The following is a 14,284-nucleotide window of genomic DNA, read 5'->3' as shown; positions in this document are numbered from 1 at the left end:
AATTATTTATGATGCGATTTTCAGTTCAGTTATGCACGTATTACATTTACTCATGACATGATATTTTCACTTTGCATGCGGTTTTATTATTATTACTCGTTATTTACGATATATGCATGCTGAGTCTTTAGACTCACTAGACTTGATTGTTGTAGGTACTGATGATGTCGGAACCGAGGGCGGGGACCAGTGAGCTAGCTTTGGTCGGCAGTAGTGGAACCCGAGGACCTCATTTTTTTAGCATTTACTGTTTTTAGGCTCAAACATTTTTCTCGTTATTGGATTATTTTAAATTATGATTTTGCAAACAAACATTTACTTTTGCTGCTACTTTGAACATCAAACTTTATTTTTATCAGTTTATTTATGAAAGAGGCATTTTAATTAATGAAAAAGAAAATTTTTTAAATTTTTCCGCAAATCTTCAAGTACGAGTTTAGAGGTCTCTACAGGTGGTATCAGAGCAATGGTTCTGTAAAGGGTTGTACTAATGACCTCGAGAAGCTCACGAAGTCACGTCTTCGGTCTGTTAGTTTTACATTTATGCATTCAATTTAAAGCATGAATTGTTTTAACTGCAAGTTCTCATGAATTATTTTTACGCTCCGATTTTAAATTGCTCATTATTTATTTAAATTTAAACAAATTATGGAATTATGCATGTTGGTTATGTATGGGTTATATGTATGGAACAGTATGCCCCTTAGACGCATTCTCGAGCGCACTAGAATGATGAGCCTCGCCGGGAGGACGAGGAGGAGCAGAGGCAAGAGAGGCATGGACCTCCACCCCCTCCACCAGATATGAATGCCCAGATGCTAGCTAGGATGACTCAGTTCTTCGCACAGTTTGCGGGGAACAATGCTGTGGCGACCAGGCCGACAGGGCCTGAGGCTGTCTACGAGAGATTCATGAAGATGCGTCCTAAGGAGTTTTCAGGGACGACGGACCCCATGGTTGCCGAGGGCTGGATCAAGTCCCTCGAGGTTATCTTTGAGTTTATGGAGCTTGGAGATGCAGACAGAGTTCGATGTGCCACATATTTATTCGGAGGAGATGCTCGCTTATGGTGGGAAGGAGCATCAGTAGCCCTGAACTTAGCTACATTGAGTTGGGTGCGTTTCACGGAGGTATTCTACTCCAAATATTTTACTGAAGAAGTGCGCACCAGGTTGACCACGGAATTCATGAGTCTGAGGCAAGGAGATTTGACTGTTGCGGAGTTCATCCGTAAGTTTGAGAGGGGTTGTCATTTTGTGTCCCTGATCGCGAATGATGCTAAAGCCAAGTTGATGCATTTCTTGGTGGGTCTACGGCCGATCTTGCGCCGTGATGTTAGGGTGTCTGACCCTACTACTTATGAGGTCGCTGTCTCCAGAGCTCTAGCTGCAGAGCAGGATCAGCGTGATATCGAGAGAGACCGCCAGGGCAAGCGCCCAGTCCAGGTTCCACACCGCCCTCCTCCTCAGCATCATCAGTAGCAGCATAAGAGGCCTTTCCATGGCCCGCCCAGAAACAGAGGCCACCAGCAGCAGCAGCAGCAGCAGCGGGGACGCGCAGTCCCTAAGCCTATTGAGCATCCGATCTGTCCTAAATGCTCACGCCGCCATACTGGAGTATGTATGTATGGCTCTGGGAAGTGTTACAAGTGCGGTAGCCCAGACCACGTGCTACCGTAGTGCCCTCAGAGGAACCTGGCTACCCAAGGCAGGGTATTTGCTCTCCATGCAGCGGAGACGAACCCCGATACCATGCTTATGACAGGTACCTTTAAGCTTTAAACTTATATTTGAGGTTTAATGTTTTGGGTTGAGATTTTGAACCTAGAATTGCGATAGGGTTGCATGCCCTACTCAGTATTATTTTTTTTGGGAATTTAAGTTAGAAGAACTTTGGCCTATGCATGTCTATAAGCTTAGCTCTTGCTATTATTGGGTTCATCATAGTGTTCTAACCTTTCAGGGAGAATTTTCATAGCTGGCTCAGCTACAAAAGCCTTGATAGATTCAGGGGCTACTCACTCGTTTATTTCAGAGGTCTTCGCTAATTTTCTCAAAGTTAAGACCATTGGGCTAGATGTAGCCTATTCAGTAGTACTGCCTTCGGGAGAGGAGATGACAGCTACCAATGTTATCCGAGACATAGATCTTGAGCTTCATGGCAACCTCGTTTATGCAGATCTGATCGTATTGCCGATGCCAGAGTTTGACATCATATTAGGCATGGATTGGCTATTGCGGAACAGAGTGTTGATAGACTTCCAGCGGAGATCTGTTCTAGTCCGACCGCCTGGGATGACACAGTTCTTATTTGAGCCGGACAGGTACTTTCCCTTACCGCGCATTATTCCTTATGTCCAGGCTAGGAAGCTCATGCATAGAGGGTGTCGAGCATTTTTAGCAACTTTTATATCTGTCCCCGAGACACCCAGTCAGTCAGCCTCAGATGTCCCAGTTGTCAGAGATTTTCTAGACGTTTTTCCGGAAGACGTCTCTGGTATGCCACCTGAGTGAGAGGTGGAGTTTTACATTGAACTCATGCCAGGTACGGTTCCGATCTCAAAAGCACCGTACCGACTAGCACCGACAGAGATGGCAGAGCTTAAGAAGCAGATTCAGGAACTTCTTGACAAAGAGTTCATTCGCCCGAGCTTTTCACCATGGGGCGCGCCAGTCTTGTTTGTGAAGAAGAAGGATGGCTCTATGAGACTTTGCATCTTTTACCGGGAGTTGAACAGGGTTACAGTGAAGAATAAATACCCACTTCCGAGGATTGAAGATCTATTTGACCAGTTGCAGGGAGCTTCGGTATTCTCCAAGATTGATCTGCGTTCCGGTTATCACCAGTTGAGGGTGAAAGATACTGATGTTTCGAAGACTGCTTTTAGGACTCGTTATGGCCACTACGAGTTCCTTGTGATGCCGTTCGGTTTGACGAATGCGCCTGCGATCTTCATGGATCTCATGAATCGCGTATTTCAGCCGTATCTTGATCAGTTTGTGATAGTGTTCATAGACGACATTCTCTTCTACTCGAAGAATCAAGAGGATCACGGCTAGAGCTGTCAATATGGGCTAGGCCCGCTGGGTTGGCCCAGCCCGACAAGAAAATTTAATGGGTTGCAGACCTTGCAGAAACACAGATTGTTCGCAAAGTTCAGTAAGTGCGAATTCTGGTTGAAGAAGGTGGCGTTCTTAGGCCACATTGTTTCTAGCTGGCATTGAGGTAGACCCAGCAAAAGTTGCAGCAGTCAGAGATTGGGTTGTACCACAGAATGCATCTGAGATTCGCAGTTTTCTTGGCTTAGCAGGATATTACCGGAAGTTTATTCATGGATTCTCATCTATCGCAGTTCCACTTACAGCTTTGACCAAGAAGAATGTGAAATTTGTGTGGAGCGATGAGTGCCAGAAGAGCTTCGATACTTTGAAGCAAGCTCTTATCTCAGCACAAGTTTTGGCCATGCCATCAGGGCCTGGAGATTTTGTTCTATATACCGATGCTTCGAAGCTCGGTCTTGGCGCAGTATTGATGCAGCATGGGAAGGTGATAGCATATGCTTCTCGTAAGTTGAAGACTCATGAGAAGAATTACCCTACCCATGATCTAGAATTGGCAGCCGTTGTTTTTGCTTTGAAGATCTGAAGGCATTATTTGTATGGAGAGAAGTGCCAGATCTTTACCGACCACGAGAGCCTCAAGTATTTCTTTACGCAGAAAGAGCTGAATATGCGTCAGAGGCGATGGTTGGAGCTTGTGAAAGATTATGATTGTGACATTAGCTACCACCCGGGTAAAGCTAATGTAGTTGCGGATGCATTGAGCAGGAAAGTTGCAGTGATGGCCCATCTGAAGATTCAGAGACCTCTTCAGTCTGAGATGCAGAGTTTTGATCTAGAGGCATATCCTCTAGGTAGAGTTCCCCGGCTATCCACCTTGACGATCCAGTCTTCTCTCATTAACCGTGTTCGCAGTGGTTAGCCAGCAGATGAGCAGTTGGCAAAGTGGAAGCAGAGAGATGAGGCCAAGGGCAGTGACTTGTATTCAGTTAGTGACGGTATTGTGAGAAACCGAGACAGGATATGGTTTCCTAGCAGTGATTCTATCCGAGCAGATATTCTATCAGAGGCCCATATGTCGCCGTACTCTATTGATCCAGGGAGTACGAAGATGTACAAAGACCTGCAGTTATTGTACTGGTGGCCAGGAATGAAGAAGGATATCAGACGTTTTGTATCCGAGTGTCTGACTTGTCAGTTAGTGAAGGCAGAGCATCAGAGACCAGCGGGTTTGCTCAAGCCTCTCCCTATTCCCGAGTGGAAGTGGGAGAATGTTACCATGAATTTTGTTACCGGTTTGCCGAAGTCAGTCAGAGGATCAAATGCTATCTGGGTGATAGTTGACCGTCTTACCAAATCAGCGCACTTCTTGCCTATCAAGACGACTTTCACCATGATTCAGTATGCAGAGTTATATATCCGAGAGATAGTCCGACTTCATGGTATTCCTGTTTCTATCATATCTGACATAGACCCCAGATTTACTTCCTCATTTTGGAAGAGTTTGCATTCGACGATGGGTACGAAATTTTTGTTTAGCACAGCTTTCCACCCTCAGACAGATGGGCAGTCAGAGCGAGTTATTCAGATTTTGGAGGATCTTCTCCGTGCTTGTGTTATCGATTTCTCCGGGAGTTGGGAGTCGAACTAGCCATTAGTGGAGTTCACCTATAACGACAGCTTTCAGTCGTCTATAGGAATGGCTCCATATGAAGCATTGTATGGTCGCAAGTGTAGATCTCCTGTTCATTGGGATGATGAAGGAGAGAGAGCAGAATTGGGTCTAGAGATTATTCAGCAGACTGTCAATGTAGTAGCCCAGATCCGTGACAAGATGAGGACTGCTCAGAGTCGACAGAATAGTTATGCAGACCAGCGGAGGAGAGATTTAGAGTTCGCCGTGGGCGACCATGTCTTTGTGAAAGTGGCACCTATGAAGGGTGTCATGCGATTCGGGAAGAAAGGGAAGCTCAGTCCGAGATTCATTGGACCATTTGAGATCCTTGACAGAGTTAGGACGCTAGCTTATCGTGTTGCTCTTCCGCCGAATCTGGCCGGAGTACACAATGTGTTCCACGTCTCTATACTAAGGAAGTATCTGGCAAATCCTTCGCATGTCCTGAACTTTGAGCCGTTTCAGCTTACTCCGAACCAGTCTTATGAGGAGAGACCAGTGCAGATCCTAGACAGACAGGAGAAGAAGCTTCGGAACAAGTTGGTTAAGCGAGTTACAGTCAAGTGGCTTAACCATTCATAGGAGGAAGCAACGTAAGAGTCTGAGCCAGAGATGAGGAGTCGTTATCCCGAGTTGTTCGGTAAGTTTTAATTTCGAGGACGAAATTTCTTTAAAGGGGGGAAGGATTGTAGAACCCGTAAATTAGACTACGTATAAGCCATGCATAATTTCAGTATTTAAATTTAAAATGATTTTATTTCATGAGTATTTAAATTTTTTTCTTTAAATTATTTATTTCAGGCAGTAGTTAATTACTACCTTTTCAGTTAAATAAGTGAAGCCGGACTGGAGTTATAGTAAAGAGATAAAAAATTTAATATTTAGAAAACATTCCTAGAATTTATTTAAGATAAATAATAATTTATTTTTTTATGAAAAAGAAAGTTTAAGAATTTATTTAATTAACTTGAGATAAGTAGTAAATAAATTCCTTATGTCCACTAATTTAATTAAAAGCCTAAATTAAAATGTGTAACCAATTGGGATAAATTAATATAAGCCTAATATATTCAAGAAAATATTACCCTAACATGTTAGTGAATGTATTTTAATATTTAGCCATGCGTGCAAGATAATATTACTCAATAATTACTTTCTGAAGTCACTAAAATATTTAATGGGTAGATAAAACACTAAAGATTTAAAATACAATATTTAAGAAATATTTTTCCTCCCATTATCTTAATTTTCGGCCATTACACTCTTAGGATTTAATTTTATTAGTCAACTTTCAAACTTTGATATCTTTCCCTATCCATTCATTGAAGATAATTCCCTTTAATTTTATTCACCACTAATTAATATTTAAGCAATATTTCTACCATATTTATCTAGCAATATTCCATCCCCATTTATCAAGAAAATTTCGGCCACCCCTATGAGATTTAATTAATTTGTCCACTCTCTTTTTTTGGTCCTTTCCTTATCCAATTTTTGGGACATAAATCCCTCAACTTTATTCCTCAATAATTAAACAATTAAGCAATATTATCCCTTATTTTGCAAGCTCAAAATCGGCCCTCCTTTAATTTTGAAAGATTATTTTTAGTTGGACAATTTATTTCTTAATTATCTTTCCCTTAATCTTTTCAAGGTAGATATTCTCCCCACTTTTAAATCTCTACCGAATAATTTATTTAAGCTATTTTCTCCCTTGTTCCTAGACCCAAAAATCGACCAAGTGCACCTCAATTATCCTTCAAAAAAAAAATCTTTTGATATCATATTCTTTCCTTATCTCTCAAATTCAAAGATAGCAAGATTGATTCCATTCCATTTATCTTGCAACCTCCCATTTATCTCCCTAGACTCCCTCCCCACCATCATCACCGAAATTCAGAGCATATTGAGAGAGAAAAAAACGTGAGGTGCTAGGGAAGAAATCGAGTAGAAAACAAGAAACAAAAGAAGAACACTCCATCTCCTCCGCGCCGCGTCGTCGTGTCGTTTGTTTTTCGTTCAAAACAAACCGAGGCATGTTTACATTTTCTTTTACTCCTCAATCAAGTCATATACTGATTTCTAACATCACATGTGCATGATTTTTTAACCATGAAAACCGAAATTCTTGACAGCATGTGTCCGATACATGTACAGATTTTTCTTGCAGTTCGTGGTGCCTTCACGGGTTGCATGGTTTTTCGTGATTGTAGGGCTTGGCTCACGTCCAGGCTTTCCAGGCTGCATCTAGGAGGGATTTAGGGTGTGTTAATAAGGGATTTGACCATTGGTTAAAGTCTCTTTTTCTTCCAGCAACTCGAATGGGCAGCAACACGTCCATAATGCATTTTCGAGTCTCGGGTTGCACGATTTTTGGTCTAAGGCAAGTGTTCTGAACTTGGCTGCCCTAGTGGCTGTAGCCATGGTTAGAACCCTTCCTTGACATGTCTAGGACGTGAACAAGATGCCCTTTCATGGCTTGGCTCATGCCCCCAATCGGTTTTCAAACATAAAACAAGAACAGCCCCTTCGACCCCTTTTAAACTCTGCACATGTCCCTTTCGGTTTTGGTGGTTTGGGGTGGACCTTGGTTTGCCTCTGGCCCTTAGCCCTGGTTCACACCACAACCCTTCATGTCTAGATCGTGCCATGGTCAATCAATGGCCACTGGAACGGTCCATGACAGCAAGAACGATTGAAATACCCCACGCGCGCAAGGGTGCCTCTCGGGTGGACTTTTCGGTTGGTTTCGGGTGAGGGTTGGATTGTGGCTAGCCTAGGGCCCTGAGCCATGGTTCAAACCATTCCTTAGGACGTTGGTAAGAGGTTATGGTCGGTGGTTTGAGCCCTAATGGCCATTAGCCTTTCAAACAACGCAAGGAAACGCTTACACAGCTGCTGTAATTTCTGGACAGCAAGTTGTGCTGCGGTTCAGAGGTGTATTTCGGGTTCTTGGTTGTCTTTTAGCCTATGGCCATGGACTTAACAGTACCTCATTGAGTTGGGAAGGTCATTTTTTTGGCCGTTTATGATTCGGAACATTTTCGATGTCGTACGAGAATTTACGGTGCAATGTGCCAAAGTGACTCTCGAAAGAGCGTTTCACGTTTTTGGCCTCCATTCACTAAATTTCGAGTACTATAAATTAGGAGCATTATTTCATCATTTTTAAGAGTATTTTAATCATGACTAAACGTTGGTTCGGTGTTGGTTCGGGTTGGCTCGGAGTCATGATTTAATACTAAGTCAGTGGGCGTAATTGTCTCGTTTTTGGATTCAATTACAAAGTTTGGTCAAGTAAATTATTTGCATATTTTCATGACATAATTAGGTCACAGCGAGCCTGGGAACGGTCCAACCCTTATGGCAAAATTTATACAGGATATTTAATTTTTGTATTTAATTATATTACGTGCAAAAATGTAAAATATTCATTTTTGAGAGTTATGTGATATTGCTTGTGGCCATTGTACTATCATGGGATTGTTACTTCACCCGGTCGTCAGTTACCGGTCAGTTCAGTTGTGTACCACCCAGTATACTGTGGCATTAGTCTGATCAGACGATTAGTATTTCACCCGGTCGTCAGTTACCGGTCCCGGTCGTCAGTTACCGGTCAGGTCAGTTCAGTTCAGTTCAGGGGCCACTTGCGTATACCATAATCTCAACAAAAAATTATTACACGTTATTTTATGACAGGGCTCTACGGAGCAAACATTTCACTTACTACATTCAGTTCAGTTCAGTTATGCACGTAATATTAATTATTCATGATACGATTTTCAGTTCAGTTATGCACGTATTACATTTACTCATGACATGATATTTTCACTTTGCATGCGATTTTATTATTATTACTCGTTATTTACGATATATGCATACTGAGTCTTTAGACTCACTAGACTTGATTGTTGTAGGTACTGATGATGTCGGAACCGAGGGCGAGGACCAGTGAGCTAGCTTGGGTCGGCAGTAGTGGAACCCGAGGACCTCATTTTTTTAGCATTTAATGTTTTTAGGCTCAAACATTTTTCTCGTTGTTGGATTATTTTATATTATTATTTTGCTAACAAACATTTACTTCTGCTGCTATTTTGAACATCAAACTTTATTTTTATCAGTTTATTTATGAAAGAGGCGTTTTAATTAATGAAAAAGAAATTTTTTTTAAATTTTTCCGCAAATCTTCAAGCACGAGTTTAGATGCCTCTACAAAATGTATATGATTTTATACAATGTATGTTTCGTTGTTTTATACTGGGATTATATTCTCACCAGAGTTATCCGGCTGTTTTTGTGTTTGTATGTGTGCATGACAACAGGTGGGACTGAATCAGGGTCAAGAAGAGGATGAGAGATCGAGATTAAAGTGGTGATTCAGGACTTTGATGTAGATTTAGTTTCATCACTCGATGTATAGTTGTTGAACCCTAGTTTGAATGTATTTTGTACAAGACTTATACTTTTATGTTGACATGTAAATTAGACTGATTCCATTACATTCCACATTTGTATAAAAAAAATTTTTTTTTTAGACCCGTTTTAATTAATTGATCCATTTATTCCCAAAGAATGATTAAGAAAATGATTAGCTTCCGGGTCCCCACAAATACTTTACTAGTATTTCAAACAAATGAACAATAAACATTACATTAACCACAACAAGATTGCACAATGTTACTTTACATAAGACTCGATATCATCTTGCTCAAAAAAAGAAAGACTCAATATCAGCATAAAGACTCAATATCAGCATATATATATATATATATTGGTTGAGTAAAATGAAAGACATCGCAGCATAAAAAATTCTTTCTTTTGGTAAAAGATTCAGCAAAGTTTTTCCATAATTATATCTGTCCATAACACAACTCAACAAAATACATATCATAACCCGACACAATTCAACCAATTTTAAAGGTAAATGCAATTCGAAGAAAATAATGTTACCATCGTAATGTAATACTTTACTAGTATTTCAAACAAATGAACAATAAACATTACATTAACCTCAACAAGATTGCACAATGTTACTTTACATAAGACTCAATATCATCTTGCTCAGAAAAAGAAAGACTCAATATCATATATCTACTTATATTAAAGAGCGCAGTTCAGCAAATTGTCCAGTTTTGGTCTGGTACCTGGTAACTCCCTCAACACGTGTCATGAGCCTGTTCCTCCACCACATCACATACAAGGGACATCAGCACGTGGGATGGGCTCTTCTCACCACAACACACACCTACGGGTTACAGATTACAGTGTTGGTTTGTTTCCTTCTTCCCTCTTCATTATCCTCTTCTTCCTTTGTTTTGAAGCCTTGGTTCTCTCCACCGCAATAGAGAAGAGTCGGCAACAAAGTGTGTCTACTCCGTTCTTTGCTTCTCGGGTTTGCTTTTCTCCTGCTTCTGTTTGGGGTTTCCGCTTTTCCCTCTCCACCGCCGCTGCGCTCTTCTCCTGCTTCTGTTCGGGGTTTCGGCTTTCTTCTCTCCACCGCTCGGCTTTTGTCGCTGTTCGGAGTAAGTTTCTTCTGATATGATACTTATCTTCTTGCTTTAAAAAAAGCTAATCTTGCTTCAGTTTTATCAATTATGAGTTTGTCAAATATTTAAAGATGTGTACTTTATGAAAAAATGGAATGATTTTTTAGTAGTAAATGGTTAGTTTCAAATCGTATCCTCCAATTTATTTATATCAAACTTGGTGGGGTGCGTTAATGCTTGAAATAATTTGAATTAATTATCGAAATTTTATTTGTTCTAGGTGTGTTGGTTTTTTTTTTGATGAAAATTAAGGTTTAGATGGGGTTTCTCTGTTTGTGTACTTGTTTTCTTTTTTTGAGAGTATTTCTTTAATTGTTTTTCAATCCAAGTATTGTGGGTGTTGCTCTTAGGTATACGAACTGGAGACCAAGCTATTTGCAAGAAACCAACATTCTTGGGAATGCCTTGAAAGACTTTCATGGATTTCTTGCTTCATCGAAGAATACATCTAAGTAAACAACTTTATGACATACCAGGTGTCATTAAATTTGTATTTTAATCCGTTGGCCTGGTAACGCAACAATACCAGGGACAATAGCACGTGGGATGGGCTGTTCTCTCCAGAATTTTTTTCCCTCAATCTTCATATTCATGTAAGTTCTTTCAAATATTTTCTGTCCGACCGTTCTTATTCACCTTAAAGATTCTTTTGTTCTTTAGTTATTGTGGTTAGGTAATGTGTGACCGGTCTTTACGAATTCTTGTGCGCTTCTCCTCATACTTATTGAAATTTGGCTATTAAAATTTAAAATTGCAGCTGTTGTGGTGGTGGTGGTGGTGGTATTTAGGTATATTTCAATGAATGAGCTTATTATAAGAAGTGAATTAATCTTGATGAGGGAAAACCGTCGACCCCATTATTTATCACATTGTAAAACGAACTTAATATTACTTAAATATAGTTTCTATTGATATTCTGGTGTTTAGCTGATTGGGTAACTTTTTGCGGTAGAATGGATATCTGACTTTGACTGTAGCAATCCATTTTCCAATTTAGTGTCCACAGACCACCATGAATATAACCGGGTATGGTCCAAGTACTCTCACACCCTACTCTGGTTTTCTCTTTACATTTGACATGTGAGTCCATGTTTTCAAGTTCTTGGTACTGATGGCTTCGTTAAATTCTCTTCAAGAAAGTTGAATAGATTCTTCTTCATAATTGTAGTGAAAACAACAGTTCCCAAGAATTGTGAAGCCTCAATATTTATGTGGTCTCAAATATTTTATGTAACATTTATAATCTCTATTAAGGGCGATTCATGAAACAAGTTGATCCGATAAGAATATTTGAACATCGTGACTTGGTGTGTTGTTTGTTAGGAACTTTTTTCAGACATTAATATCACTAATACTTTATGAATTATTTAACCTTATGGTCAAAATACACAAGAAGTCTTTTTCTTGATGATAGTCTCACATTTCAAGTTTGTGGTGATGGCAGCTACTTTTTCACATAATGTTATTGGGAGGCAGCACAATTGTATGTGAGGAGAAGAACAATCAAGGCAAATTTATTAAATTTTGGAACTGGATCTGGGGGCTATGAAGAAAATCAAGAAAATCGAAATGAAAGTTTCCCCAGTGGCGGAGCTCATATTATTCCTTCTTCTAAAACGTTTGTGATCTTCAGTGTTCTTTCTTTGACAATTTTTTGTTAGCAGTGACATTATTTATAGGAAAAGGCCTTGTGAAGTTGATGTCACAGTTGAATAAAATCTTGAAAAAACTCATTCTTCTGAAAATTGTCTCTTCACCGATTTATACTAGATGTTTAATGGATTGTTTCCCGGAAGTAAAGTATCTATTTTTTCCTTCGTTTGCACTCGTTCTCATATACAAGCTCATTTGGCATCAACATTCATTAATCGAAACAAAAAATTGACTTTCTTAACGCATTACTCAATTTAACGAAAATTGTTTTTGCCTTGGTTTTTTTGCTCACTTTAACATTCTTCCGTTTGCTTTTACCTTGCTCTTGCTTGGGGTTTCTGATATCTTGACATGTTTCCCTTTTGTTGTCCTTATTCCGTAGAGTTGCTTCGTTTTTGGTTAGTCGGTATTTTTAAGTTTTACTGATGTACATAAAATGAGGTGATATTTAATCCACTATTTAAATGAAATAGTTGCATTTCAGTCCACTGTTTTATCCCCTATCGAGATTTTATATCTACTTGTACACATTTACTCATAAGCAGCGTCACTATATCGCTTTGTTATGTTTAAATGTTTTTTTAGTTCACTCGGGCTTCTTTAGGCTGACGGTTTAATGTTTCTTTCTTGATTTCTAAACATGATTCCTTGATTTACAGTAGTTGTGACTTTTTTTTGAATTAAGTAAACGATATCTATGTTTATTTGATATCAATTTGATTGCTTTCTGGTAAAATATGTACTTGTTTCAAAAAATTTGTTCAGTTTGGTTTCATTTATGTGTTTTTTGTTAAACCATGTAGATTGGACAAACTGCATTTTGATAGTAGAGTTGTTTTGATATATTTTAAGTTCGGTTGGTTTAATTAGTTCTATTATTTCCGTGTTGGATTTGATTCTTTTAGAAGTTCTAGTGATTACGTCCTACAATTTATACATTCAAATTAATCAGTAAGCAAGGGCAAATGTGATATTCAAGTGAAAATAATGTGAGCAAATGTGCCATATTTTATGTCATTATTAACATATCTTTTCGAATTTTATATGCATTTTTTTATACGTTTAGAAATGTTTTCTTAAAATCTATGGGAGATGGAGATTTGTGGTATTCAAATCTCATACAGGTTCTGAATCTTAATCGGCTTAGAGTCTTTGTTCTACGTGCCGAAATAAAAGAATTTGTTGGCTAAAAAAAGGAGAGAAAATGGAATCAGGCTTTAGATTAAAATATAAAAAAGTTTGATCCAATTAATGTTTCATTTTACTGGGACAACCACATAATCATCGCGATCCGGGACAAGTTTATTCCTACGTCAGAAATATTTGGTGTCTTTTTTCTTTATTTTCTATTTTGTTTTTTTAGATTTATTTGAATATATGTAATATAATTATTGCTACGAAAGCTATATAGTAGTTTCTTTAAGATTTATTTGAATATATGTAATATAGTTATTGCTACGAAAGCTATATAATAGTGTATAGGTATAAATTAATCAATATTTGATTCGTTTAAATTCCGTGTTTTCCCAATTTTTTTATTTTGTTAAGCCGATTTGAAATACTAAATGTATGAATATTGTTATAACGGAAAGAAAAAAAATTGATATACTCATAATACATATAGTTTTTAAAATTACATTGTTAAATAAGACTTGTAAAAATATAAACACATATTTAATTATTCTATAAAAACAATATAAAGACTCATATATTAATATAAAAATATGGGTAAGACACCTCAAGAATTGAGGTGTCCCTACCTAGTTTTACATAAAGCTCATGACCACATAAAAAGGGTTTGACATAAAATTCTTTCCCAGAAACTATAATGTAATTACTGCGGAAGTTGCACCGTGGTCTTTGTGGGGAAAGACACATGGCTAGTTTTCATCGGTGAACCGACGCTCTAGAAATCCTCATCACTTGATCTTACAACACACGATCTTAATGATTATATAAAACTCACCAAGTTGGGCTTGGTGTACACAAAGATGCATAGTTATAACATAACTACTAAATAATTAATGGATATGTGTGGTTTAAAACATGTTTAATCCAATTATTTTAGCATTACTCGCGTTATCTGACATAGATAGACAATTCATACATAGTTTCAAAAGACCACTCTCCTATGCTTGTCTCCAATCCTTTCAAAAATCTCAAAAGGACCAATAAATCAGGAACATAGTTTCCTTTTTTTTCAAGTCATAGAATGTCTTTCAATGGTGATATCTTGATAAATAAATTTTCTCCCACTAGGAATTCTAACTTTCTGCGATCAATGTCTACATCGCTCTTTTGCCTGCCTTGTGTTGTTTGCATTCTTTCTTGTATCTTTGCTACAATTTATG

At 38.5% G+C, this 14,284-nt stretch overlaps 1 long non-coding RNA gene across 2 annotated transcripts; it reads left to right on the top strand.

The window, feature by feature from the left end:
• Nucleotides 1–9,859: 9,859 nt before the first annotated feature.
• On the top strand, nt 9,860–13,347 carry LOC140961183 (uncharacterized). Of its 2 annotated transcripts, XR_012172303.1 has the most exons (3): nt 9,863–10,256; nt 10,631–10,873; nt 11,725–13,347. It is a non-coding gene; the product is annotated as an uncharacterized lncRNA (long non-coding RNA). The 2 variants fall into 2 exon arrangements; XR_012172302.1 differs by lacking the exon at nt 11,725–13,347 and having other exon boundaries at nt 9,860–10,256; nt 10,631–10,939.
• The last annotated feature ends 937 nt before the right edge of the window (nt 13,348–14,284 follow it).

This window comes from Primulina huaijiensis, chromosome 16 (genome assembly GCF_012295235.1).
Source record: "Primulina huaijiensis isolate GDHJ02 chromosome 16, ASM1229523v2, whole genome shotgun sequence".
In the NCBI taxonomy this organism is placed as follows: domain Eukaryota; kingdom Viridiplantae; phylum Streptophyta; class Magnoliopsida; order Lamiales; family Gesneriaceae; genus Primulina; species Primulina huaijiensis.
Note: the sequence above shows the minus strand (reverse complement) of the source record. Positions and strands in the feature narration are given on the sequence as shown.